General features: G+C 44.0%; 1 pseudogene; it reads left to right on the forward strand.

Moving 5' to 3' along the window:
• The first annotated feature begins 1,159 nt into the window (after window positions 1-1,159).
• Window positions 1,160-2,817, forward strand: LOC114215001 (dnaJ homolog subfamily C member 8-like; annotated as a pseudogene).
• Window positions 2,818-25,774: the final 22,957 nt, after the last annotated feature.

The following is a 25,774-nucleotide window of genomic DNA, read 5'->3' on the forward strand; positions in this document are numbered from 1 at the left end:
CCTGCTTGTGCTCTCTCTCTCTCTCTGACAAATAAATAAAATCTTTAAAAAAAATAAAAATAAAAATTTACGCTATCCAGATCCAAAGGGAGCACTCTCTTTGAAATATCTACCCAGAGTCCTGTACTAAAGGATATACTCAGCAAGATACTATTTCATCCAAGAAGGACGTGGTTCTGATTTTGGTTTTGGTTTCTGACTTACCAGATTATTGAATTGTGATTATACACAACCTGCTTATCATAAAAATAACATGTCCCAAAGAGTGAATAAATTTGACTACCATAAACATTGGGAAACTGAAAATGGGTTAAGTTTTAATTTGAAATCTCAAATCAATGCATTATCATAGTAGAGAATTTTAAGTATTACCTGTATACGTTATAGAAATAAATGCATGGGGCGCCTGGGGGGCTCAGTCGTTAAGCGTCTGCCTTCAGCTCAGGTCACAACCCTGGAGTCCTGGGATCGAGTCCCGCATCGGGCTCCCCGCCCAGCGGGGGGCCTCCTCCTTCTGACCCTCCCCCATCTTGTGTTTTCTCTCTCACTCTCTCCCTTTCAAATAAATAAAATCTTAAAAAAAAAAAAAAAAGAAATGCATGGGTGAGTGGTCCCTGTTAAATATCTGTTTAGTCTGAGAGTTTCTGGGGTGAGGGGGTGTTTGTTTAATCCCTCTTAATTTTCATTTCCCATTTGACTATTTAATTGTATAGTTTAAATGTTTATATCACTGAACATTAGGTAAAATTTTACTTACATTATGTGGTCAGTTAATATATTTGCAGAATTAGTTTTCAGCACCTCTAGAAAAGATTACCAATAAATAAACCCATGCTGTGGGGACTGAATTTTTATGAGTTGTATTAACAAGAACAAATCCATTCAACGTTAATACTGGTTAAGACTTAATGTTTTATTCCCCATTACAGCAACATGGAAACCAGGCATTCTTGCTTTTTTTAAAGACTTTTATTTGACAGAACGCAAGCAGGGGGAGCGGTAGGCAGAGAGAGAGGGAGAAGTAGGCTCCCTGCTCTCCATCCCAGGGCCCTGGGATCATGACCTGAGCTGAAGGCAGACGCTTAACTGAGCCACCCAGGCGCCCCTGGGCATTCTTGCTTTTAATATTTTACCTTCAAGAATACAATCCTGGGGGGAAATGGCGGCTCCTGGAGAGAGCGGGGCTTCGGCTGGCGGAGGGAGCACCGAGGAAGCATTTATGACCTTCTACAGTGAGGTGAAACAAATAGAGAAGAGAGATTCAGTTCTTTTTTTTTTTTTTAAAGATTTTATTTATTTATTTGAGAGAGAGAGAGAGAGAGAAACAGCATGAGAGGGGAGAAGGTCAGAGGGAGAAACAGGCTCCCCGCTGAGCCGGGAGCCCGATGTGGGACTCGATCCCGGGACTCCGGGATCATGACCTGAGCCGAAGGCAGTCGCTTAAGCAACTGAGCCACCCAGGCGCCCGAGATTCAGTTCTAACATCCAAAAATCAGACTGAAAGATTGACCCGTCCTGGTTCTTCCTACTTCAACCTGAACCCATTTGAAATTCTTCAGCTAGATCCGGAAGTGACAGATGAAGAAATCAAAAAGAGGTTTCGACAGTTACCCATACTGGTGCACCCTGACAAAAACCAAGATGATGCTGACAGAGCACAAAGGGCTTTCGAAGCTGTGGACAAAGCTTACAAGTTGCTACTGGATCAGGAACAAAAGAAGAGGACCCTGGATGTAATTCAGGCAGGAAGAGAATACGTGGAACACACTGTGAAAGAGAGGAAAAAAGCAATTAAAGAAGGAAGGAAAACCTACAAATGTGAGGAGGACGACCCTGAGCTGTTCAAACAAGCAGTATCTAAACAGACCGTGAAACTCTTTGCCGCGCTGGAAATTGAAAGAGAGAGAAGCCAAAGAGACGCATGAAAGGACGCGACAAAGGGAAGAAGAAATTGAAGCTCAAGAAAAAGCCAAACGAGAAAGGGAGTGGCAGAAAAACTTGGAGGAAAGTCGAGATGGTCGTGTGTGGACAGCTGGCGAAACTTCCAAGCAAATACAAAGGGGAAGAAAGAGAAGAAAAATCGGACCTTCCTGAGACCACCGAAAGTAAAAATGGAGCAGCGTGAGTGACCACCTGGGGTCACAGCCACAGAACCTTACCCCAACTGTCTCCCCTCCTGCTTTGAAGGACTCATTCTTTCCTCCCATTTCCATCCCAACATAGAGTAGTAGTTGCTTTTTAGTCCGTTTTGTTTTCAATACAATTTCATATCGATCAGAGTAATTCTTTTGTACATTGAAATGAGGGGCTCAGTTTATAACGAAACCTTCCCCCACCCCCTACCCCTAGACCAGCCAGGATTGGAAGGTGCCACCATTGGTGCTGCCTTCTCTTCCCACAGCCTGTAACTTAATGTTTTGTACCTCACTGAATTGTGATGGTCAGAAACTTCGTGTATAGTTTGTGGAAATCACATCCAATTAAACATATTGCTTAAAATGGTGTTGCCGTGACTTCAGAGACAAGCCTGGGCCACCTTAGGAATCCCCTTTGCTTCAGATGCTTGCTTCCGGGCGTGGCATCCCTTGAAGCCCCAGATCAGACAGGGAAGGCAGGGGGCACGCAGAGCAGTCACTCAATGCCCCGACCTTCCGCAGCGTTTGGCATATGCTCTCCTTTCTGACTGACCATTCTGCGTGGCATGAGGCTCCGAGCCACCCAAACCTGTTCACTTTCCAAAGAGCCAGCCATCTTCCATCTGGTTTCATTGTGTCCTAGCCTGTCTGCATTCGTTAGTGGTCATATTCTGTACATGTAATAAATTTTTATACCCTAACAAAAAAAAAAAAAAAAAAAGAATACAATCCTGGGGCGCCTGGGTGGCTCAGTTGTTAAGCGTCTGCCTTCGGCTCAGGTCATGATCCCAGGGTCCTGGGGTTGAGCCCCGTGTCAGGCTCCCTGCTCTGTGGGAAGCCTGCTTCTCCCTCTCCCACTCCCCCTGCTTGTGTTCCTGCTCTCGCTGTGTCTCTCTCTGTCAAATAAATAAATTAAAAAAACAAAAATACAATCCTCATTCAGAACATTTTAGGTTAATGAATACCTGGTGATACTAGTCTGCTAATCTAATAACCTAATAAGTTACATCTACAGTTTAGTAGCCTTTTTTTGTTACTGGGATATATTTTCAAAAGGTAGGGATTAATGATATAAAAATAGTATATAGTTAGTGGATTTAACTCTTTACATAAGCTATAGTTCTAACAAGAAATAAAAGATGAAGTAAGTGAACATAAAGCATATGGGAAGAAAGGGATATTTTTGAGTAAATAAAAAAGGAATTAGAGGTTAGGGAAGAAATGTGAAAAATAATCCCATAACATCTTCTGAAGTTCCAGGTTCTATTATTTTGGAAATTACCAAATACTATATAATTGGCTTTTAGACCTAATTACACTGTGTCAAGCAGGCTGCCTCTAGTCTTAGATATAAAAGATCTTAAAATATTTATTTCAAAAAATATCAATAAATTATCCAGAAAGGAATTATAATAATCTTGGATTTATCTTGCTTTCCTGTTATTTTTTTAAGCAATAATTTCACTTCTGTGGTGTTCTGTGCTAAAAATAAAGGGGTAAGTTGTTTGGAATTAAGAAAGTCACTATCAGTAGGAATAAACAATCTCAGCTGATAGATCAAAAATTTATTCTCCCTTCAGAATCATAGTCACAACCAGGATTAGTCTGCTATTTCTGATTTCACCCCACTCAGAAATGCCTATTATGCATTGTGCTTTGTCTTTCAGAAGTGCTGTAGGAGATTTACTCAAATTTTTAAAACTCAGAAGTGCTGAAAATAAAAAGTTTTGAAAATATAAAGGAGTTGTAACACTATTGTTTTAGCTGGACCCATCATCCACATCCCATTTTTTTTTTAAGATTTTATTTATTTGAGAGTGAGTGAGAGAGAGCATGAGCCGGGGGAGGAGCAGAAGGAGAGGGAGAAGCAGGGTCCCCACTGAGCTGGGACCCCGATTCGGGACTAGATCCCAGGGTCCCGGGATCATGACCTGAGCCAAGATGCTTAACCGACTGAGCCACCCAGGTGACCCCACATCCCATTTTTAAAGTTGGGGCTCTTGGCTGGCCCAGAGAGCACACAACTCTTGATCTCGGGGTCGTGAGTTTGAGTCCTACAATGGGGGTAGAGATTACTAAAAAAAAAAAAACAACTTAAAAAAAAGACCAAAATATCTTCAAAAGTCTTACACTGTTGTTTTATTTGGACTTCCTCCCCAGTTGTCACTTACAGGACGACTCAAAGTCAAAATCCTAAGGAATACCAAAAATGGAATAGAAAACAAAGACACCGACGTGGAAATAAAAACTGGTAATAATATCGTTTGTGTTTTTTAGCTTACAGGTCAGCACCAAAAATTTAGTGTGGTGTATAAAAGCACAACCCAAGTATTACATCAGGATGTTTAGGGACTAAAGCAAGCTATCATAAGTTTGACATAAACAGAATGTGCAAGGACTAGTGGTTAAACATAGCTTCAGGTGAGAACCTCAGTCCCTGTTGCTTAGTAGAGAGCTAGACATTGGTGTCTGCTGAAATAATACACAATAATGTTAAAGGTCTAGAAAAATATTCAACAAAGGGTCAAATTCCAAAACAGGACCCTAGAAAAAATCTTGTTCTTTTACACATTTCTTGGCTTGTAAGAATCAAATTTTTTTTCTGGAATAAATTCCTGCCAGAGTTTAAAATACATATCACGTTTTCACTGGGAAAATTTTCAGTCTGTACAAAGTAAAACATTTTTAATTTGTACAAAACAAATGTGATCCAGGCTATGGCTTTGGGAGGTAGCTCGTTAATCACCAAGTCCTACAAATTGCATTGAAATTCTGCTGGATGCTGAACTTTAGTGGATACTGATTACTTTGCTCCTCTATGAAAGTAATTGTGTTTTTCTGAAGGGGGGGTCTATGCTTAAAAATTATCAAGTGTTTTAATAGGTTAGACTTTCTGAAGCTTAAAACTCTTTCTTTAGAAAGAACATCTATTAATACCAGTTTCTAGTTAAGAGGGCTAAGGTCTAAAGGACAAACCAAAGGAATGACAGGGGAAGGGGATTTAGGGCTAACAGGTGGTCCCCAGACATATTGGCTGGAAGAGAGTTCACAGCTAAAGTGTCATATGTGGGTGTTACTGTGTTTTCCTCATCCATATTCTCCGTAGGGAATCATTCTGGAACATTCATAGTTCTAGCTATGGCCATAAGAAATGACTTCAACAAGACCTTCAGAAGAATAGCTCGTCTCTTTTACTGGTTCCCCAAATCACTGACCTGCTCAAAGAATCGGAAATCCAAATTGGTCTGGAGCCAAGGTAGAGGTAAGTTATCTCAAGCTAATGCTTCATTTCAAATGTTTTTTGTTTTTGTTTTGTTTTGTTTTCCGTTACTAAAATGGAGCCTCCCTCAACTATAGAGAAAAAATAAAGCTCTTAGGGGCACCTGGGTGGCTCAGTCGTTAAGCATCTGCCTTCGGCTCAGGTCATGATCCCAGGGTCCTGGGATTGAGCCCCGCATCGGGCTCCCTGCTCCTCGGGAAGCCTGCTTCTTCCTCTGCCTCTGTCCCTGTTTGTGTTCCGCGCCCCCCCCCCCCCGCCGCCATCAAATAAATAAAATCTTAATAACAATAAAGCTCTTAAGGCATTATTTAACATGATTGAGTAAAAATTGAGAGAAAATGAAAGCAATTTGAAGGTGAGGTATTAAAAGCCATGAACATTTCTGTAATTCCAACTTTATGCTTCATAGGCATTTAGGTTCAGAGAAGTTTTCTAGAGAAGGATGGAGAATCCTTAGCTTTAAAAAAAAAAAAACAAAATAACTTTTGTTTTCAATGAACCTTAATTTGCTTATACAATTAAAATACCTCAGAACACACAGAAAAGAATAAATTAATGACAGTGTGTTTCCCCTTTTCCTAGAAAACTAAAAAGGTCAATGGACCTTATATTTCTTAGGTTGGGGTCAGTTTATGCAGTATATTTATTTTAGTCTGGGTTGTTTTTTTGTTTTTGTTTTTTGCTTTTATTGGGGCTGGGGGGTTCAGTCAGGTATTGATGCGAGATTTTAAAGTACCTTAAATACACTACCACATAAAGCTCTATATTTTCTACCTAGTCCTGCCGATGGGCGTGTAGATGGGGCAGAGGAGAGGGGAATGAAGGGAGTAAATGAGCTCTCCAGGTCTGGTTTCTGGAGCGCCTGCTGCGGAGCCGGCTTTCACCTTCATGCTTTGCAGGCAGGAGGAGGGTTGGGCACAGCACCTGGAGCAAGGTGAGCAAATTCTCTGTATAATGCTTCAGCCTGCAGCAGGATTAAAATTACAGTCATGTGTTCTTTGACACCCATATAGGTCTGCGTCTTATATAAGCGCTTAACGTTTTCCCCTTGTCTGGTAGATTATCAAACATCATCTGATGCTATGATACATGGTCCAAAATCAGATCCTCTTTTTTTTTTTCTTCCCAAGTAAGTTCTAGGCCCAGTGTGGGGCTTGAACTCACAACCCCTAAATCAAGAGTCACATGCTCTACCAACTGAACCAGCCAGGGGCCCCCAGATCTTCTTTTAATTAAAACAAATGACTATGATCTATAATCACTAAGGAAGATATCTGATTAAGAAATCTACAAATGTGAGGCCTAGTTATTTCAAGCGTCTATTTTTCCTTTAATTAATATTTTATTTTATTCTTTTTCACTGTCAAAATATGGGGAATCTAAATAGTTTTAAAGTCCCTCTGTTTATATATATCATCCTTCGGATATGGAATAGCATAATTTGGATGTCAGAGCCCCAAGAGAACTTAGAAAAATCATCTTCTCTAATCCCTTCATCTTATTTTATTTTTTTAATTTTCTTTATTTATTGTAAGTGATCTTTACACCCAACATGGGGCTCAAACTCATAACCCTGAGATCAAGATTCTCATGCTCTTCCAACTGAGCCAGACAAGCACCCCTCCAATCCTCTCATTTTAAAGATGAGTAAATTGCCTCCAAATGGTTAAATAACTTAGCCTTCCAAAACTCTTACATGGGAAGAAACAGAAGTTTATCCTACATTATGATTATTGATCCAGTGCCCTTGTTGCGGCACCACAGAGCTATGTATGGTGCGTGCGCATCAGGGAAAGTGAACCTAGAAACCCTCACGGAATATCTCACACAGAGCCTTCATCAGTGGGTCATCTTTCCCTAGAAAGTTTGGTGATTTATTCTTCCAAAGCAGAGCTTGCTAGAATTCTCATTAGTTTGGAGATTAGCCTGTTTCCAGAAATCTTTTCACTTATAATCTGATGAAATAAAGTCTTTTGATGAGATAATACCCCATTCTAAGGAGATTTTTTAAATATATGCCTTACAGGGGGCACCTGGGTGGCTCAGTTGGTTAAGCGACTGCCTTCAGCTCAGGTCATGATCCTGGAGTCCCAGGATCGAGTCCCGCATCGGGCTCCCTGCTCGGCAGGGAGTCTGCTTCTCCCTCTGACCCTCTTCCCTCTCGTGCTCTCTATCTCTCTCATTCTCTCTCTCTCTCAAATAAATAAATAAATCTTTAAAAAATATATATATATATATGCCTTACAGGCGCTCCTGGCTGGCTCAGTTGGTTGAGGGTCTACTCTTGATTTTTGGCTCAGGTCACGATCTCAGGGTCCTCCGATGGAGCCCCCTGTCGGGCTCCGCGCTCAGTGGGAAGTCTGCTTGAGGATACTCTCCCTCTCCCTCTGCCCCTCCCCCTGCTCATATATGCGCATTCTCTCTCTCTCTCTAAAATGAATAAATAAGGGGCCCCTGGGTGGCTCAGTTGTTAAGCGTCTGCCTTCGGCTCACCTCATGATCCCAGGGTCCTGGGATTGAGCCCTGCATCCGGCTCCCTGCTCAGCAGGAAGCCTGCTTCTCCCTCTCCCACTCCCTCCTGCTCTGCTCTCTCGCTCTCAAATAAATAAATTTATTTATTTATTTTTAAAGATTTTATTTATTTATTTGACAAAGAGAGACAGTGAGAGAGGGAACACAAGCAGGGAGAGTGGGAGAGGGAGAAGCAGGCTTCCCGCTGAGCAGGGAGCCCGACGCAGGGCTTGATCCCAGGACGCTGGGATCATGACCTGAGCTGAAGGCAGACACCCAACGACTAAGCGACACAGGCGCCCCAATAAATAAAATTTTAAAAAATAAAAAAAATAAAATGAATAAATAAATCTTTAAAAATAAATAAATAAATACATGCCTTACAGAATCATATCCCCTCAAAAGCAAGAACTATCTCTTATCCTGTCTCCAACGTTTAACACAATATTTTGTATAGTAGGCAGTTAATAGCTATTTTTCTTACTGAATTGACTTATGAAGACAGCCATATGGGATCTGAATTGGATGAATTAAGAATGAATTGACTCTTAGAAATCAGCTAGTCCCTTGCTCCAGCCTTTTGTGTAGATTGATGGATTGTGGCCACCTACAAAAGATAGCTCAACATCAGGTCACCTCTTCAGGATTAAACTCTTTCTGTCACTCATCAATATCTTATGGTCTAAAGGTGCCACAGAAATTTGTCAAGAGTTCCCTATGTACCTCTACCCCAGCCAACCCCACATGAAAATTTAAATGGTCTCAAGGCAGGACCAATGATTGATATTTTAATACTAATTAAGTGCATATAACTTTAGCTCCCTCTCCTTTATTTCTTCTCTATCTCCCCACCTTAGAAAGCAGTAAATTATACCAAAGCATAAACTAGGAAGAAATATAGAAAGACAGTCACAAATCTGAATTCAGTACATATTTTAAGCAACTCATTAATCTATGGTCTTGAAGGGAAAGAATGGGGAGAGGTGTATGAGCAAATCTACGTTCAGTGGCTTGGAGCCCTTTCTAATCAAGTTGAGAAACCTCAGCTATGGGTGAAAACCACAGAGCTCAGAAGCCTGGGCGTCCGAGGGGGAGAGCACAGGACTGTGGCGTCAGACCTTGTTTCTGCTGCTGAGAACTCCGCGGCTCCGAGCATGCCACTGGGATTTCTCATCTGTAAAACTAAGGATTGGACTTGATCTTAAAGATTCCGTCCTGCTTCCTAAATGCCGTGAGCCTAAGATACAGTAATATAGATAAAGCAGCTACATAGTTGCTGAAGAGAGCAGGGAAAGGGGAACGTTTCTGGAAGTCAGAGAGCATGTCACCATGCTACTCATCTACAGAAACAGCACTGCCTCATGAATCGTCCATATATCCGAGAGCTTACGTGAAATCCTGTTTAAGGAGCTTAAGTATCAAATGCATTACGTGCTCTTTTTCTAAACAAATGTGAGATCTAGACTCCCCATACATAAGGATGAGCCCTAACCTTTAGGCTCCTACATGTTGAAATTGGCCTTGTTTTAGAGATTAGTCTCAGGGAAGGAAGGGTTCCAGGGGCCTCTTTTATCCCCAGGATCTCCTCTGGTCCTCCCTCCCACCTGTTTGCCCCAGGTTTTAGCAGTTAGCTCAGTGAAATTTGGTGGCTGAATGAAAGTCTGTTGCTTCCTATAAGGAGGCAGATGTGCGCACATCTGGAATACACAGAAAACCACCTCCCTCACATGGGGAAGAAGACAAAGGGGAGCTGCTCGCCAGCCAGCGTCCCATTTGTTCCCAGCGTTGCATGGCTTCCTCGTGGGCAGCTCTGTAGAGGAGGAACCCTGATGAGGACACCACCCCCCTGCAAATGAAGACTAGAGAGTAGGGTGTAATCTCCTGGTAGCATTCATTCTCTGTCCATCAGTGAGGCAACAGGTGGGCTAGTGGACAAGATGACGTCACAAAATCTGTAAGGCCTATCCTGTCCTTAGTGGTGTCTGAGAAGCAAACTCGCTCTGACTCTAAGCGAGAGGGAGCAAGCTCGACACCAATATGACACTATCACCGTCAAACGCTGATTATCTTCCCTCTGCAAGGACAAAGGAGAAAGTTGAGATGCAGAAAAAAGGTATATTTTCACACACACACACACACACACACACACACACACACACACACACACAAGAAGAGTTCTTACAGATGATTTAAACAATAACTGAAGCCCTTAACAATATTACCAAGCCAGGGGCACCTAGGTGCTGAGTCAGTTAAGCATCTAACTCTTGATCTCGGCTCAGGTCTTGATCTCAGGGGTGGGGTTGTGAGTTCAAGCCCCGTGCTGGGTTCCATGCTGGGTGTGGAGCCTACTTACAAAATACATATATATTACCAAGCCATACTAGAAAAATGCCAATGCTTATTAATCTCTGAAATGTGGAGGCTAAGGATAAGAGCCTCCTACGTTCAATGAAGTTCTCTCTCCTTTAGATAGATGGGACTGTCTCCTCCATTGTTCTAAGTTACCTCTCAAATGAACAATCTTATGCATGTCCAGTTCCCCAAAGTGGCCGCCACCATTCCTGGTGGTCCTCAGTGAAGTTATGTCAGGAAGTAGTGTAAGTTTATTGGAAGATAAACCCATGAGAAATTGGCTGATGGTCGATCAAAAGCAAAGATGCTGCTTCTGAGTATCTCAGCCCTTGACCCTAAGGAAGCTGTCCCAGCTTGCTGACCCAAGAACAAGGAGCCTTCTAGCAGCTGGAATATGTGAAGAGAAGCTCTCTCCCAAAACAAAGTTCTCATCCACAGACAAGGCTGAGGAATATTCTTAGAGTTACACAACATATAACGTATTGGACAAGGGGCACCTGGGTGGCTCAGTCAGTTAAGCGTCTGCCTTCAGCCCAGGTCATGATCCCAGGGTCCTGGGACTGAGCCCCGCATCGGGCTCTCAGCGCAGCAGGGAGCCTGCTTCTCCCTCTGCCTGCCATTCCCCCTGCTTGTGTGCTCTCTCTCTCTCTCTTTCTCTCTCTGACAAATAAATAAAATCTTTAAAAATAATAATAAGATTATTTATTTGGGGTGCCTGGGTGGCACAGTCGGTTAAGCATCCAACTCTTAGTTTTGGCCAGGGTTGTGATCTCAGGGTGGTGATCTCAAGCTCATGAGATCAGGCCGGAGTCTGGCTTTGAGCTCAGGGCAGAGTTGGCTTGGGGCTCTCTCCCACTCCCTCTCCCCGTGCATGCGAGCGTGTGTGCGCTCTCTCTCTCTCTCAAATAAATACATCTTCAAGATTATTTATCTAACTAGACACTCACTGGGCCCTTTCAAACTGGAAACATGTCTTTCAGTTCTGGGAAATTTTCTTGCATTATTTCTTTGAGAATTCCCTACCCTCCAAGTCTTTATTCTCTTTAAGGTTATCAGATCTCTTAGATTGACCATCTAGCAGTTTCTCTCCCAGGCCACCGCCCTGGCTTTTCATTCTGCGTTATCCCAGCAGCTGGTTGTAGGCTCCATGAGGATGGAGCCATGTTTTACTCCTTAACCCCCAGGCCCTTTCCCAGGACCAAACAAGTTCTGGTCAATTACCTATAAACCTAAGAAACTCTAGAGGGACCAGAATTGCTTATTTTCAGTTTTGGAAGCTCTTACTTATATAATTACTTAAGAAAAACAGAAATATCAGGAAATACAGGGACTGAAAAGTAATGAACTTTGAAACTATTTTTTTAAGATTTTATTTATTTATTCATGAGGGGGGGGGCAGAAGGAGAGGCAGGCTCCCAAGGAGCAGGGAGCCCGATGCGGGACTCGATCCCAGGACTCCGGGATCATGACCTGAGCTGAAGGCTGACGCCTAACCATCTGAGCCACCCAGGTGCCTGAACTTTGAAACTATTTATTGTAGCCTCTTCTGACTCGTAGCACCTGGGGTAGGCTGCTGTTTGCTTTTGTGCAGCTGTGAAGAAAGATTTGGCCCAACAGATCAGTTGAGAAGTAGTGGGGATGTTAAGCCAGTTAAGAGAGCACACTGTCAGTATTTCCTTAAATTATTTTTAACAAAGGCCATTGCTGATTACAAAATTAATGCTCATCAATCTTATTAAAAGGCACTGAGGGGCGCCTGTGCCAGGCTGGCTCAGTCGGTAGAGCATATGATTCTTGATCTCGGAGTTCTTAAGTTTGAGCCCCACATTGGGTGTAGAGATTACTTAAAAATAAAATCTTTAAAAAAAAAAAAAGGAACTCTCAGGATCATGAGATCAAGCCCAGTGTCAGACTCTGTGCTCAGCACAAAGTCTGCTTGAGTTTCTCTCTCCCTCTCCCTCAGCCCCTCTGCCCCCTCCCCACACACTCTCTCTCTCTCTCTCTAAAATAAATAAATAGGGGGCACCTGGGTGGCTCAGTCGTTAAGCGTCTGCCTTCAGCCCCAGTCATGATCCCAGGATCCTGGGATTGAGCCCCACATCGGGCTCTCTGCTCCGCGGGAAGCCTGCTTCTCCCTCTCCCACTCCCCCTGCTTGTGTTCCCTCTCTCGCTGTGTCTCTCTCCGTCAAATAAATAAATCTTTAAAAATAAATAAATCTTAAATTTAAAAAAAGGAACTGAAGTCTTACCTATTTCATAAAGCTGGCCATCAGAAAATTAGTTCTTTTTTCTTTTCTTTCTCTTTTTTCCCAGAAAATTAGTTCTAATTTTGTACGTAAAATATACACACATATATGTAAAAGTAAGAAACCAAACTTATTAAATAATCTGAAATTCAGACTTAGTTATTCAAACTGACATATGATGCACACAAAAAAGTGTGAATACACACACACACACACACACACATATCCACACACATATATAATATAGGTGTAAAGCTTATATCAGACTTCTAAATACTGGTTACTCTGGGGAGTGAGGTTGGAAGTTGGAACAGGGAAAAATTTGGAACTTTTCTTTTTACTCTATTGTTTTTTTTTTTTAAGTAAGGTGGTTTTTTTTTTTAAGAATAATATATTTATTTGAGAGAGAGAGCACATGCACGGGAAGAGGGGTCTGGAGAGGGAGACAAGAAGACTCCCCACTCAGTGGGGAGCCCTACTTGGGGCTCCATCCAACAACCCTGAGATTATGACTTCAGCCAAAATCAAGAGTTGGGTGCTTAACCAACTGACCCACCCAGGCACCCCTACTCTCTATTGTTTTTATGGCTTAACTTAAAAGATTAATTATCCATAGCTAATGAGAACAAAAAATTAGGAAGTCAAAATCTTTTGCAGGACGGATTTTAATTCCCCTTCTATGGTTGGCAGCACACTCACTGGCCTTTCATGTACTCCATCATAAAAGATTCTGTGGTCTGAGTTTGAGAAACACTACATACCATATCTCCTTGGGGACACCCAACATAAATTAGCACATTCAAGTTCTGCAGTAAAGTATTTAACTTTATTGAACCATTGTTTCAAAACTCATTTTCATTTAATTTTGGCTTCAGTGTATTTACTTTTATTTTTCTTTCTTTCTTTCTTTCTTTCTTTCTTTCTTTCTTTCTTTCTTTCTTCTTTTTCTTTCTTTAAGTTTTATTTTTATTTAAGTAATCTCTACACCCAACATGGGGCTCGAACTCATGACTCTGAGATCAAGAGCTTCATGTTCTTCCGACTGAGCCAGCCAGGTGCCCCTATTGTCTTTTTCTTAATAGTCCACCCAGTAGACAAACATAGTCAAGAGGAGATGTGGTACAGGGTGGGTGGTGAAAGATAACAGAAATAGTTGTGGCCATAGTATGACCCAGACACTTTTATCACCAAATATCATCTAGAGGGAACACATGTTGGAAAATACTTGCAGATTCATGACTTTTCTTCCATAACTAAAAGCTTGAAACTCCTAGAAGTCACAAGATTGATTATACATGGGTACATGATTTGAAGACCTCTCTCCTGCCTTCCTCACATTATCTTCAAAAATATATTAGCTCTCAGGCGCCTGGGTGGATCAGTTGGTTAAGCGACTGCCTTCGGCTCAGGTCATGATCCTGGAGTCCCGGGATCGAGTCCCGCATCGGGCTCCCTGCTCAGCAGGGAGTCTGCTTCTCCCTCTGACCCTCTTCCCTCTCGTGCTCTCTCTCATTCTCTCTCTCTCAAATAAATAAAATCTTAAAAATAAATAAATAAAACCAGACTGGTAGGTCAACATTTAAAAATATATATATATATTAGCTCTTAAGGCAATAGAAATCAGACCAGCCTTCACCTGGTAAGACTAGAAAGGACCACGAGAGTTGATGGGAAATGTGCTAGATCTTCCACTGGCGTGGTAATTACATAGGTGTGTACCTCAAAACTTGCCCACCTGAAAACCTGTGCATTTCCTTGTATGTAAACTCTACCACAAGGAAGTTAATATATGTACTCTGAAGAGATTTAAGATCAGAGCAGCATTGTGAGGAAGAGCAGTGGTGTTAGAACCAAACCACCTAGGTTCATAATCCTGCCCTACTACCTTCCACATGTGACCTTGGTCAAGTTCTTCAGTCTCTCTCTAAAATGAGCATAATAATAGTACTTCCCTTGTAGGATTATTTGTGAGGACTAAGTGAGTGAAATAATGTATTTACATCAGAAACTGGCACAAAAGTACTCAATAGATATTAGCTTCTACTTCTGGTTATAATGGTGCATTCAGAAAAACTGCTAATTTTTGATCCCTTAAAGAAAAAAAAGTGTGTTGTAGGTTTCTGGACTGGAAGCCCAGATATATGTGTTAAATATGAATGTGGTGTTTCAGTTCTCTGGTTTTCTGTTACTATTCCTGCCAGCTAAAAGAATATTGAGGTCATTACTGAAAAGAGGACACTGGAAAAAAAAAAAAGAGAGAAACCAAATGACTGGTTGAAATAGGGGGTGTTACACAGTCTCTGGAGAGTCTACATTAAAGTCTTAAAATAGATGGATTTGAAATGTCTATGAGCCCAGCAACAAATGAGAAAATAGACACGTGGGACTACATCAAAGTAAACAGTTTCTGCACAGCAAATAATCAATAGAGTAAAAAGGCAATCTATGGAATGGGAGAAAACATTTGCACACCATATACCCCATAAGGAGAAATTTCCAAAATATGTAAGGAAATCCTACAACTCAATAGCAAAAAAACTATTAACCCAATTTTTGAACAGGCAAAGGACTTGAATAGACATTTCTCCGAAGAAGACATACAGATGGCCAACAGGTACATGTAAGGGAACTTGGTATCACTATCATCAGGGAAAGGCAAATCAATACCACAATGAGATACCACTTCCCATATGTTAGGATGGGCATTATCAAAGTGACAAAAAACAAGTGTTGGTGAGGGTGTGGAGAAATTGGAACCCTTATACTCCATGAGGAATGCAACATGTGCAACCATATAGAAAATAGTATGGAGGGGTGCCTGGGTGGCTCAGTCAGTTGAGCATCCATCTGACTCTTGGTTTCAGCTCAGGTCATGATCTCAGGGTCATGGGATTGAGCCCCACATCAGGCTCCACAATCAGTGAGGAGTCTGCTTGAGATTCTCTCCCCCTGCCCTTCCTCCCTGTCCCCCCCAACTCTCTCTCTCTCTTTAAAATAAATAAATCCTTACCAAAAAAAAAAAGAAAGAAAGAAAGAAAAGAAAATAGTAAAACAATATGGAGGTTTCTCAAAAAATTAAAATAGAACTACCATATGTTGCAGCATCCCAAGTCTCAGGATTTATCCCCTCCAAAAGTGAAATCAGAATCTCAAAGAGATTTTAGCTCCCCACAGTCATTGTAGCACTACAATAAGATGCGGAGACAACCCAAGTGTCCATTGACAGATGGGTAGATTAAAAAAATGTGGTCTATACATATGATGGAATATTATTTAGCCTTTAAAAAGAAGGTAATCCTGCAAAATGTGACAATATGGATGAACTTTGAGTATATTGTACTAATGAAATAAACCAGTCACAGAAGGATAACTAACTCATGATTCCACTTCTGTGAGGTATACTAAAATAGTCAAACTCATAGAATCAAAGAACAGAATGGTGGTTGCCAGGGGCTTGGGAGAGAGAAAAGGGGAACTTGCTAGTCGATAGGCATAAAATTTCAGTTATGCAAGATGAATAAATTCTAGAGATCTGCTGTACATTGTCCCTACAGATAACAATACTGTATTGTACACTTCAAAACCTATTAAGAGGATAGATCTCACACAATAAGAAAAAAACTTTTAGGCTTATTTATTTAAGTAATGGACCCCAAGGGTTCAAGGGGGGGTTCATCCCCCCATGTGGGGATTGAACACACAACCCCAAGATCAAGAGTCACATGCTCTACTGACTGAGCCAGCCAGGCCCCCCTAAAGTTTAAAAAACATATTTTTTAAGGTTTTATTTATATGAGAGACAGCACAAGTAATGGGAGGAGCAGAGAGGGAGGGAGAGGAACAAGCAGACTCTATGCTGATCATGGAGCCTGACACAGGGCTCAATGCCAGGACCCTGAGATCATGACCTGAGCTGAAACCAAGAGTCAGATGTTCAACCGACTGATTCACCCAGGCACCCCCCAAAGAATTTTTTTTAAGATTTACTTATTGGGGCGCCCGGGTGGCAGTTAAGCGTCTGCCTTCAGCTCAGGTCATGATCCCAGGGTCCTGGGATGGAGCCCCGTGTCAGACTCTGTTCAATGGGGAGCCCGCTTCTCCCTCCTCCCTCTGCTTCTCCCTCCACTGGTGCTCTCTCTCGCTTGCTCTCTCTTAAATAAATAAAATCTTTTTTAAAAAAGGATTTTATTTATTTATTTGAGAGGGGGTGGGAGGGAGGGAGAAGAGGGAAAGGGAGAGAGAAAATCTTCAAGCAGACCCCGTGCTGAGTGCGGAGCCTGACTGGGGGCTCGATCCCACCACCCCGAGATCACAACCTGAGCCAAAACCAAGAGTTGAGTGCCCAACCGACTGCACCACCCAGTCGCCCCATAAAAAATGTTTTTAAATGTTTTAAGAGCCCAAAGAAGCGAGAGTCAGTCATTCTTTAGAATAAGTGGAGGTGGTGTCAACTGGCTAAATTTAGGGCTCCCAGTTGTGATTGCTGATGAAAGAAGTCTACAAACTGGGAGCAGGTGAGTGGACTGAGCCACGTTTATGGCCGTCAGCTAGAAATGGTTTGCAGGGTCATCTTTAGAAGTGTGTGGAGAATGAGTACCTCACCAGTGCAGGAGCTCCCCAGTTATGGCCCGAAATGGTGCAGAGACTTATGCCTCCTGCCTCACCCAAGAACTTCCTTGTTGCCTCCAATGTTAGGGACCAGCCGCCACCATCCGTTCCCTGCTGTCAAGCTCAACCGTGCCCCCTGCCGGCTGTGCCTCTCATTCAGACAGGTAGGAAGTGACAGACGGGGAGCTGAGGAATGCTCTTTGATGGAGAAATCTGTCCCCCACTACTTAGACAGTGGCAAGAAACCAACATCCCTCCTGTGAGGCTGAGATTGGGATCCTGATCAGATGATGACATTTCTGGCTTTTCCTCACCTCCCCACTGGCCCACATTTGCCCTTGATCCATCCCCAGGGTCAGGGGGCTGTACTAAGAAGACAGAGATTCTGCCTAGGCCAAAATTAAAGTCAGAGAAGTCTTAATTTTGAAAGTCCTCACCGGGTAATGTGATGCGGACAAATTACATGTGGGTCCTATAGCATGCACAAAGGAAGAAAGAATCGTGTCCACAGGTATTGGGATGGTGGGTAATATTTTTCTTTCTTCTACATGTCTTATGGTTCTGTTTTCCAAAGTTTTATCACGGTCATTACCATTTTTTGGATGACGACTCTGTGTCCGTGGCCTATACTGCAACACTGCAGGCCTCCTGATTCCCCACCCCATTTTATTTTGACTAAAGAAGGAATCAGAGAAACTCAAAGGATCAGAGGCTTACCAGCTCGCGCAGATCCCGCAGCTGAAAGCAGCAGAAGCGGGGTGGGGCGGGGGAAGGAATGACTAGTTGTCTCAGCTGCGCCTGAGTTAGAGCTCTCCACCCACCTTCTTGGGTCCCTTGCCCCAAACAGTGGGAACACAGCCCTTCTACTGCTGGCTTGATTCATCTCCAGAGGAGAGGAGGAGTCTGTGAGATTATACAAAGTTCAACTTGTGAAGCTTCAAAATTTTAATTTCGTACTTGGAAGTTCTTTGGAAACGGCAAGCTTTTTTGGAACACCAGGGGGCATGAAAGCAAATGCCTTTGGCAATGCACTGTGTTTCCGGTGACGCTGTTTTCCAGACGGATCCGGGAGGTGCAAAGTAGTGCACCTTTGAAGATACCAAAAAGCCTATGTGACAGGATGGATCTTCTCCAGGCTCGAAACTATTCTTTCTCTATTTTTTTTTTTTTTTGAGAGCATATAAAATAAAAACAGAAATTGCAACAGAACTTCTGTTCTCCAGATGTCAAGTCTATTATTTTCATCTCAGCCCCTGCGGGACGGCTGGGGGTGGGGGGAGCGCAGGGAGAAATTGGCAGCGACCTGTCTTCAGCTTCTTTTAGCCACCATAGTAGGATGTGCTCAGTGCTGTCGGGGAAATATGCGGTTAACATTTTTTTTAAAAGATTTTATTTATTATTTGAGAGAGAGAGAGAGAGGGAGAGAGAGAGAGAGAGAGAGAGCAGGAGCAGGGGGAGGGGCAGAGGAGAGGGAGAAGCAGACTCCCCGCTGAGCCGGGAGACTGGGGCTCCATCTTAGAACCCTGAGACTGCGCCACCCGGGTGCCCCCGCAGTTAACATTTTTTTAATCCCTTGCCCTACCTCGTCCTCCTCCCACTGAGCCCAGCAAGCACACGTACAGCATTTAATTAAGTCTCTTATCAAGAGCACTTTCAGGATTGGCCACCATCAGATGGTTGGATGATCCGCCTCCTTGGACTTTGTGCCAAGAGAACTGAGATCTCGCTGGTGAGAAGGCAGCACAAGTTGGGTCCCAGGAGTGCCAAGAAGTCTCCCCCATCCCACCCCCGAAGTTATCCTCTTGGTTGTGATCTCCAGAGCCATCCACCTACTCGGTTTCAGCTAAAGAGGCCGGGGATCCAGAAGTTTCTCTGTCCTGGCAGGGGTTTAAGATGTAACAAAGCGTACCACCTGATAATCTGGTTCCCTGGTAGAGCGGGGAAAGGATATCGTCCCCTCCGTTCCCTCCTTCCCACTACTCTGGGCTGCTGAGCCCCTCTGGGAATCCAGAAACAGAGTGTTGCTTCAAGACCCACTCCATTCCCCAAATCCAGGGTGGTGGGATTGGGGGGTGGGGTGCGGTGCTAACTGATCTCTGGGCAAAGGAAGATGCCCAAATTTTTAAAACTGTCACCCTGTTCTTTTTCTGAAATTCCATTCTCTTTTCTTTTTTTTTTTTTAAGATTTTATTTATTTATTTGACACAGAGAGACACAGCGAGAGAGGGAACACAAGCAGGGGGAGTGGGAGAGGGAGAAGCAGGCTTCCCGTAGGGCAGGGAGCCCGATGTGGGGCTCGATCCCAGGACGCTGGGACCATGGCTTGAGCCCAAGGCAGATGCTTAACGACTGAGCCACCCAGGCGCCCCTCCATTCTCTTTTCATTTGCTCCAAAGACTGGGCTTCCTTATGCAGGCATTGCCTCGTGGATAAAGATGTTCCCTGAGGTTCCAAGAGCTCCCTCCTTGCCCTACAAATCCACCAGCCTGTGGCAGGAGCTTTCTGTGAGGACCAGCTCCCAAATTTACAAATGATCAGAGTCACTTGTAGACTAAGACCAAAGGCCCTGAACTCTGGGATGGCCTCAGGAAGGAGAAGCCAAACCAGCTGTGCCCAACAAGGACAGGTGTTCTGTCCTCAGGCTGGTTACCTGCGCCACACCCCATTCCTTCAGGGGACCAGTTCAGGAAGGACTGGAGGGCTGGTGGGGAGGGAAGGAGGTCCCTAGTCCCACCAGATGTTGACAGAGACACGACGCTGTCATTTGCTAGCTGGTCTTCTTGCTCTCAATCATCCTTCCTCCCTTCCTTCAGGCCCCCAGCTTCCCCCAGAGTGATGTGCCTAAAGTACTCATCATAAAGCTCATCCTCAAGCTGCACTCTGTTCGGTGGCTCCCTGTTCCTTACAGCTTTGGTTGCCAACTGTTGTTCTACTTCCAGGCAGTTCTTCGGGCAGGCCTGACTAGTAAAGCTGTGCCTGGGGGCACGAGCATCTTTTTCCTTCATTGCCTCTTCGGAAAAACCACACACATTGTTCCAGTTGGTTTTCAGCCTCTGTAAGCCCCCTACGCTCAGCCGGCTTGTGGTCCTAATGCGCGGGCTGCCGGGGGGAGCAGGTGCGGCGGGTGGTAGTGGTGAGCGGGTGCGGTTCTGCAGCGCCATCACACGTTGGTTCCACACTGGATTTTTTCAAAGTCTACTTCCCTCGCGTTCTCCGCGCTGGGAGTTTCTCTTGCTACCTACCGGTAGGTGACCAAGAACGTAGAGCTCTGCTGTCAGAACAGCCTCGAGAATAAGGATCAGTTGGTCCCTCGTGGCTGCTGCGATGTGTGTGAAAGGAACAGGCGGACGAAACACGACGTCCGGACCTGACTTCTGTCCCTCAAGCGGAGAAAAGCCTCAAGTGTGAGTGGAGAGCCAAGTGAGCTCATGTCCCAGCAGGGACTAGTCTTCTAATTATTCCCGGGGCTGCGGCGGCCGGTTCTAGGCCCCCTGCTCCAAGAACTCCCTGGGCTGAGCGTCCAAGGCCGGCACTGTCCCGCCCCTCCGGTGGGATGCCCGGCACTTGCGCAGGCCGCGCGGACCACTCTCCGCAGGTGATGCTCTTGCGGGCCTCTTGCGGGCCTCTTGCGGGCCTCGGCGGAGACCGGCCCAGCCCCTCCATCCCTGGATCCCGTCTTTGTGTCTCGGTGAGCCCTCCGCACTCCACCCAGATTGCCCGCAGAGCACAACGACGAGGAACAGGGCTTGAGGTCAGACCCTGGCTCTGCCCCATCCTGGCAAGTGTCAGTAAGAAAGCCATTTACCCTCTCTGTGCCCCCGTGTCCTCTTCTATAAAATAAGGGTGATTATGATAGCATTTATCACGTAGGATTGGTTTTTTTTTTTAAAAAAAGGGGGGGAGCTGGCTGGCTCAGTCGGTGGAGCATGTGACTCTTGATCTTAGGGTTGTGAGTTCGAGCCCCATGCTCGGTGTAGAGATTACTTAAAAATTTTAAAAATGTTTAAAAAGTAAAAGAATTAAAAAAATTAATGCAGGGGTGCCTGGCTGGCTTGGTCTGTAGACCATGCCTCTCTCTCTCTCTCTCTCTCTCTCTTTTTTTTTTAGCATACAACTCTTAACCTCAGGGTCGAGAGTTCAAGCTCCACCTTGGGCCTGGAGCCTACTTAGAAAAAATTAGGGGCACCTGGGTGACTCAGTCGGTTAAGTGTCTGCCTCTGGCTCAGGTCATGATCCCAGGGTCCTGAGATCGAGCCCCGTTTTGGGGCTCCCTGCTCAGTGGGGAGCCTGCTTCTCCCTCTCCTCCCTGCTCCTGCGCTCTGTTTCTATCTCTGTCTCTCTCTTTCTCTCAAATGAATAAATAAAATCTTTTTAAAAAATAATGCATATAAAGTGCAGGGTTCCTGGCACATAGTAAAAAATGTTCAGTAAATGGCAGGTCTTGTTTTCTAGTCCAGCGCTTGCCAAACATCAGGCGTTCACAGGTTGCTGTCACAATTTTTGTCATGCCTGCATAACCCTCTACTAGACTTTACATAATATTTGTTACTAAATAACTTGCCCTTTTTATTTAGCATCATCCTAAAAAGCAATACCTGGGAAATAATTGATTTGATGTACTATTATATTTTTTACACATTAAAATGAATACATAACTACTGAAAATCTAATCCATTTGTTTTAGGGACCGCCGTGTTATGTACCGCTCGTGGGAAACACTGGTCTAATCCAAATTCAGTTCAGGAACCTGAGACTCAGAGAGGCTAAGTGGATTTTCCAAGGTCCACACAGGGAATTGTTGGAAAAGCCAGAAAAAGAGGAATTCAGGTCTCCTAACTAGGGCAGTACTCTTTACTCCACATCAAACTGCTGGTTTTACAGGGTTCTTAAAAGACATAGTGAGGGGGCACCTGGCTGGCTCAGTCAGTAGAGCATGCAACTTTGATCGCAGGGTTGTGAGATCAAGCCCCATGTTGGGCGTAGAGCTTACTGAAATTAAAAAAAAAAAAATGGAAATGTACTGAAAAGGGAACGTTCTTTTGTTAGTCTGATGTTAGCAAATTGGAAATAACTTTTATATATTAAATTGGCTACAAAGATAACCTCCATTCAGCATGAAGCAGAAGAGAAAGTTGAAAGCGCAGATTCACCTCATTTCATCCCTATCTGCTCTTGGCGCTCAGCACACAGGACAGGGGAGGCTGAGGCGCCGAGCCCTGGAGGTGACACCCTGTACAGCTGAGACTTGGCGACTCGTCACGCTGCAGACGGGAGTCGGCCTGTGGCAAGAGCAGCTAAGGGCACAAGCTTTAGTGTCAGATGGGGCTGGGTTCTCATGCCCCTCACCACTCACAACTTTGACCTCCAACAAGTCACTTCACCTTTCTGAACCTCAGTCCCCTCATCTGTAACACTCCCATAGGTTGCTGGGAAAATTAAGTACTCTCTAGAGAAAGTGCCTAGGGCAACAGGGATGACTTTTTTTTTTTTTTAATCGAGGAAGAGAGAGAGGGGTTGGTGGAGGGACAGAGGGAGAGAAAAAATCTTAAGCAGGTTCCACGCCCAGCACGGGCTGGATCTCACAACCCTGAGATCATGACCTGAGCTGAAATCAAGAGTCAGATGCTTACCCGACCAAACCACCGAGGTGCCCCAGGGGTGACTTATTTTTACGTTGATGTGCCTTTTTCTAGACTGAACAGTCATGTGCGATGAAACACAAATAGCTTTTAAGCCACAGGTTAAAAAGAGTAGGGTATAGAAAACCTGCTACACTGAGTGGTTAGACCTTAAATGCCCCTTCTAATCATGTGAGTCTATTCTATGTATATTTAACATAAAATACAATTAACTTCCCAAAAGCCAAATTTTCAGGAAATAAAATTAAACACCGCATTAAGCTACTTGTTAGCTTATCTTTGCAGGGGTTAATGTTTTTGGCTGTTGGGTTTTTTTCAGATTTTACTTTTAAGTAATCTCTACACCCAACATGGGGCTTGAACTCACGATCCCGAGACTGAGAGTCACATGGTCCTCTGACTGAGCCAGCCAGGCACCCCACAGGGGTTAATGTTAAAGCTATAGTGGTTATATGATTTTCTTTAGAAGCCACTCCCTCTGTGCAGTTGACCTATGGGTAGGCTCATGACTCAAACCTGGCCAATCAACATTTTCTGACATCTAGGCATAGACATGTAAGTCCATCCAACCAGAGTGAATCCTGAATCTTTCGATGGAACTCTTAGAAAAAGGAAGCAGTGTATCTGCTAGATCTAGGCCAGGACTTGCTGAGAGTCCTCTTGCCACCATGAGAGAAGACCGTCCTAAAGAGGGATCCATCATGGAGGGAAAGAGAGAAGAAAGATGGGGATTAATCAAGAGCCAACGATCTTGTTTGAGCTTCTGGATCCAACCGTACCTGAATGTAGTATATCCGTGCACTTATCAGTATGTGAGCCAATAAATTCCCTTATTGGCTTAAGTCATTTTGAGACAGGTTTTAAAAAGAGAGACAGGGGGCGCCTGGGTGGCTCAGTTGGTTGAGCGACTGCCTTCGGCTCAGGTCATGATCCCGGAGTCCCGGGATCGAGTCCCACATCGGGCTCCCTGCTCAGCGGGGAGCCTGCTTCTCCCTCCGACCCTCCCCCCTCTCATGTACTCTCTCTCTCTCATTCTCGCTCTCTCAAATAAATAAATAAATCTTTAAAAAAAAAACAAAAACAACAACAACAAAAACATGTTCTTAAAAATAAAAAAAAAAAGAGAGAGACAGGTTTCTTACTACTTGTAATCAAAATATTCTCACCAATAACATAGGCAATATCATTTGCTTGCAAAAATACAGGGAAATCTAATCAACAGATTGTTCACCCAAATTACACCTATGAGAAAGAGAAGAAATAGATCTCAGGAGACGCAATCTCAGATTTTGTGGCAATCCAGCTTGATTAGACGTTCCCCCCTCGAGTACTATGCATTTACCCTGCTACCTTAGACTTTATACCTATATACTTTGCTACCAAGCTACTCCCATCTCAGAAAACCTTGACCCCATAACCTTGGGAGTCACAATAGTCAATATCTTGAACCTATCCATCACTCCCCAAAACTTCCTCATGCCCCTTTATTATCCTTCCTTTTCACCCTTCTTGCCCCTCTCACCCCCATGTGCTTTCTGTTGCTATAGATGAGTTTGCATTTCTGGAAAATTATGTAAGTGGAATTACAGAATGTGTACTCTTTTTTGTCTGGCTTCTTTCACACAGTATAATTATCCTGAAATTCATCCACATTGTGTATTATATCAAATTAGTTCATTTTTTTAAAGATTTTATTTATTTGAGAGCGAGAGAGAGCACAAGAGTGGAGAGGGGCAGAGGGAGAGGGAGAAGCAGATTCCCTGCTCAGTGGGGAGCCCAACACGGGGCTCAATCCCAGGACTCCAAGATAATGACCTGAGCCAAAGGCAAAGCTCAACTGACTGAGCCACTCAGGCGCCCCCAAATTAGTTCACTTTTTTAAATGACTGAATATGCAGTCATATTACAGTCATATTACAATGAAACACAATAGTGTTTCATTGTTTTACAACTTGAATTGTCCATTCACTTGTTTATAAACATTTGAGTCGTTTCAAGTTTGGGGTTTTTAAAAATAGAGCTTTTTGGGGTGCCTGGCTGGCTCAGTAGATAGAACATGTGACTCTAGATCTCGGGGTCATGACTTCCCGCCCCACGCAAGACATAGAGCCTACTTTAAAAAAATAGGGGCACCTGTGTGGCTCAATCAGTTGAGCATCTGACTCTTGATTTCAGCTTAGGTCATGATCTTAGGGTCGTGGGATCAAGCCCTGCATCAGGCTCTGCATTCAGCGTGGAGTCGGCTTGAGATTTTCTCTCTCTCCCTCTCCCTCTGCTCCTTCTACCCATGTTCGTGCACTCTCTCTCTCTCTAAAAAAATAACAAACTAAATAATAAAATAAATGAGGGGCGCCTGGGTGGCTCAGTCGTTAAGCGTCTGCCTTCGGCTCAGGTCATGATCCCAGAGTCCTGGGATTGAGCCCCGCATCGGGCTCCCTGCTCAGCAGGGAGTCTGCTTCTCCCCCTCCCTCTGCTTCTCCCCCTGCTCATGTTCTCTCTCTCTCTCTCTCTCTCTCTCTCTCTCTCTCTGTATCTCTATGTCTCGAATGAATAAATTTTTTAAAAAATCTTTAAAAAAATAAATGAAAAAATAGAGCAGCTGTGAATATTTGTGTACAAGTCTTTGTATAAACATATGCTTTCCTGGGGCGCCTGGGTGGCTCAGTCGTTAAGCGTCTGCCTTCAGCTCAGGTCATGATCCCAGGGTCCTGGGATCGAGCCCTGCGTTGGGCTCCCTGCTCCGCGGGAAGTCTGCTTCTCCCTCTCCCACTCCCCCTGCTTGTGTTCCCTCTCTCACTGTGTCTCTCTCTGTCAAATAAATAAAATCTTAAAAAAATAAAATAAAATAAATAAACATATGCTTTCCCCTTTTCTTGGGTAAACACATAGGAGTGGAATGGCTGGGTCATACGGTAGATGTATACCAGCCTATGAAGAAACTGCAGGCTACCCAGCAGCAGCGTACCGAAGGAGTTCTGTTTGCTCTTCTCCAACACTTGC

The sequence above is a fragment of the Eumetopias jubatus genome, unplaced genomic scaffold (genome assembly GCF_037043125.1).
Source record: "Eumetopias jubatus isolate StellerSeaLion01/CBP00866 unplaced genomic scaffold, mEumJub1_p1.0 scaffold_8, whole genome shotgun sequence".
NCBI classification, from domain to species: domain Eukaryota; kingdom Metazoa; phylum Chordata; class Mammalia; order Carnivora; family Otariidae; genus Eumetopias; species Eumetopias jubatus.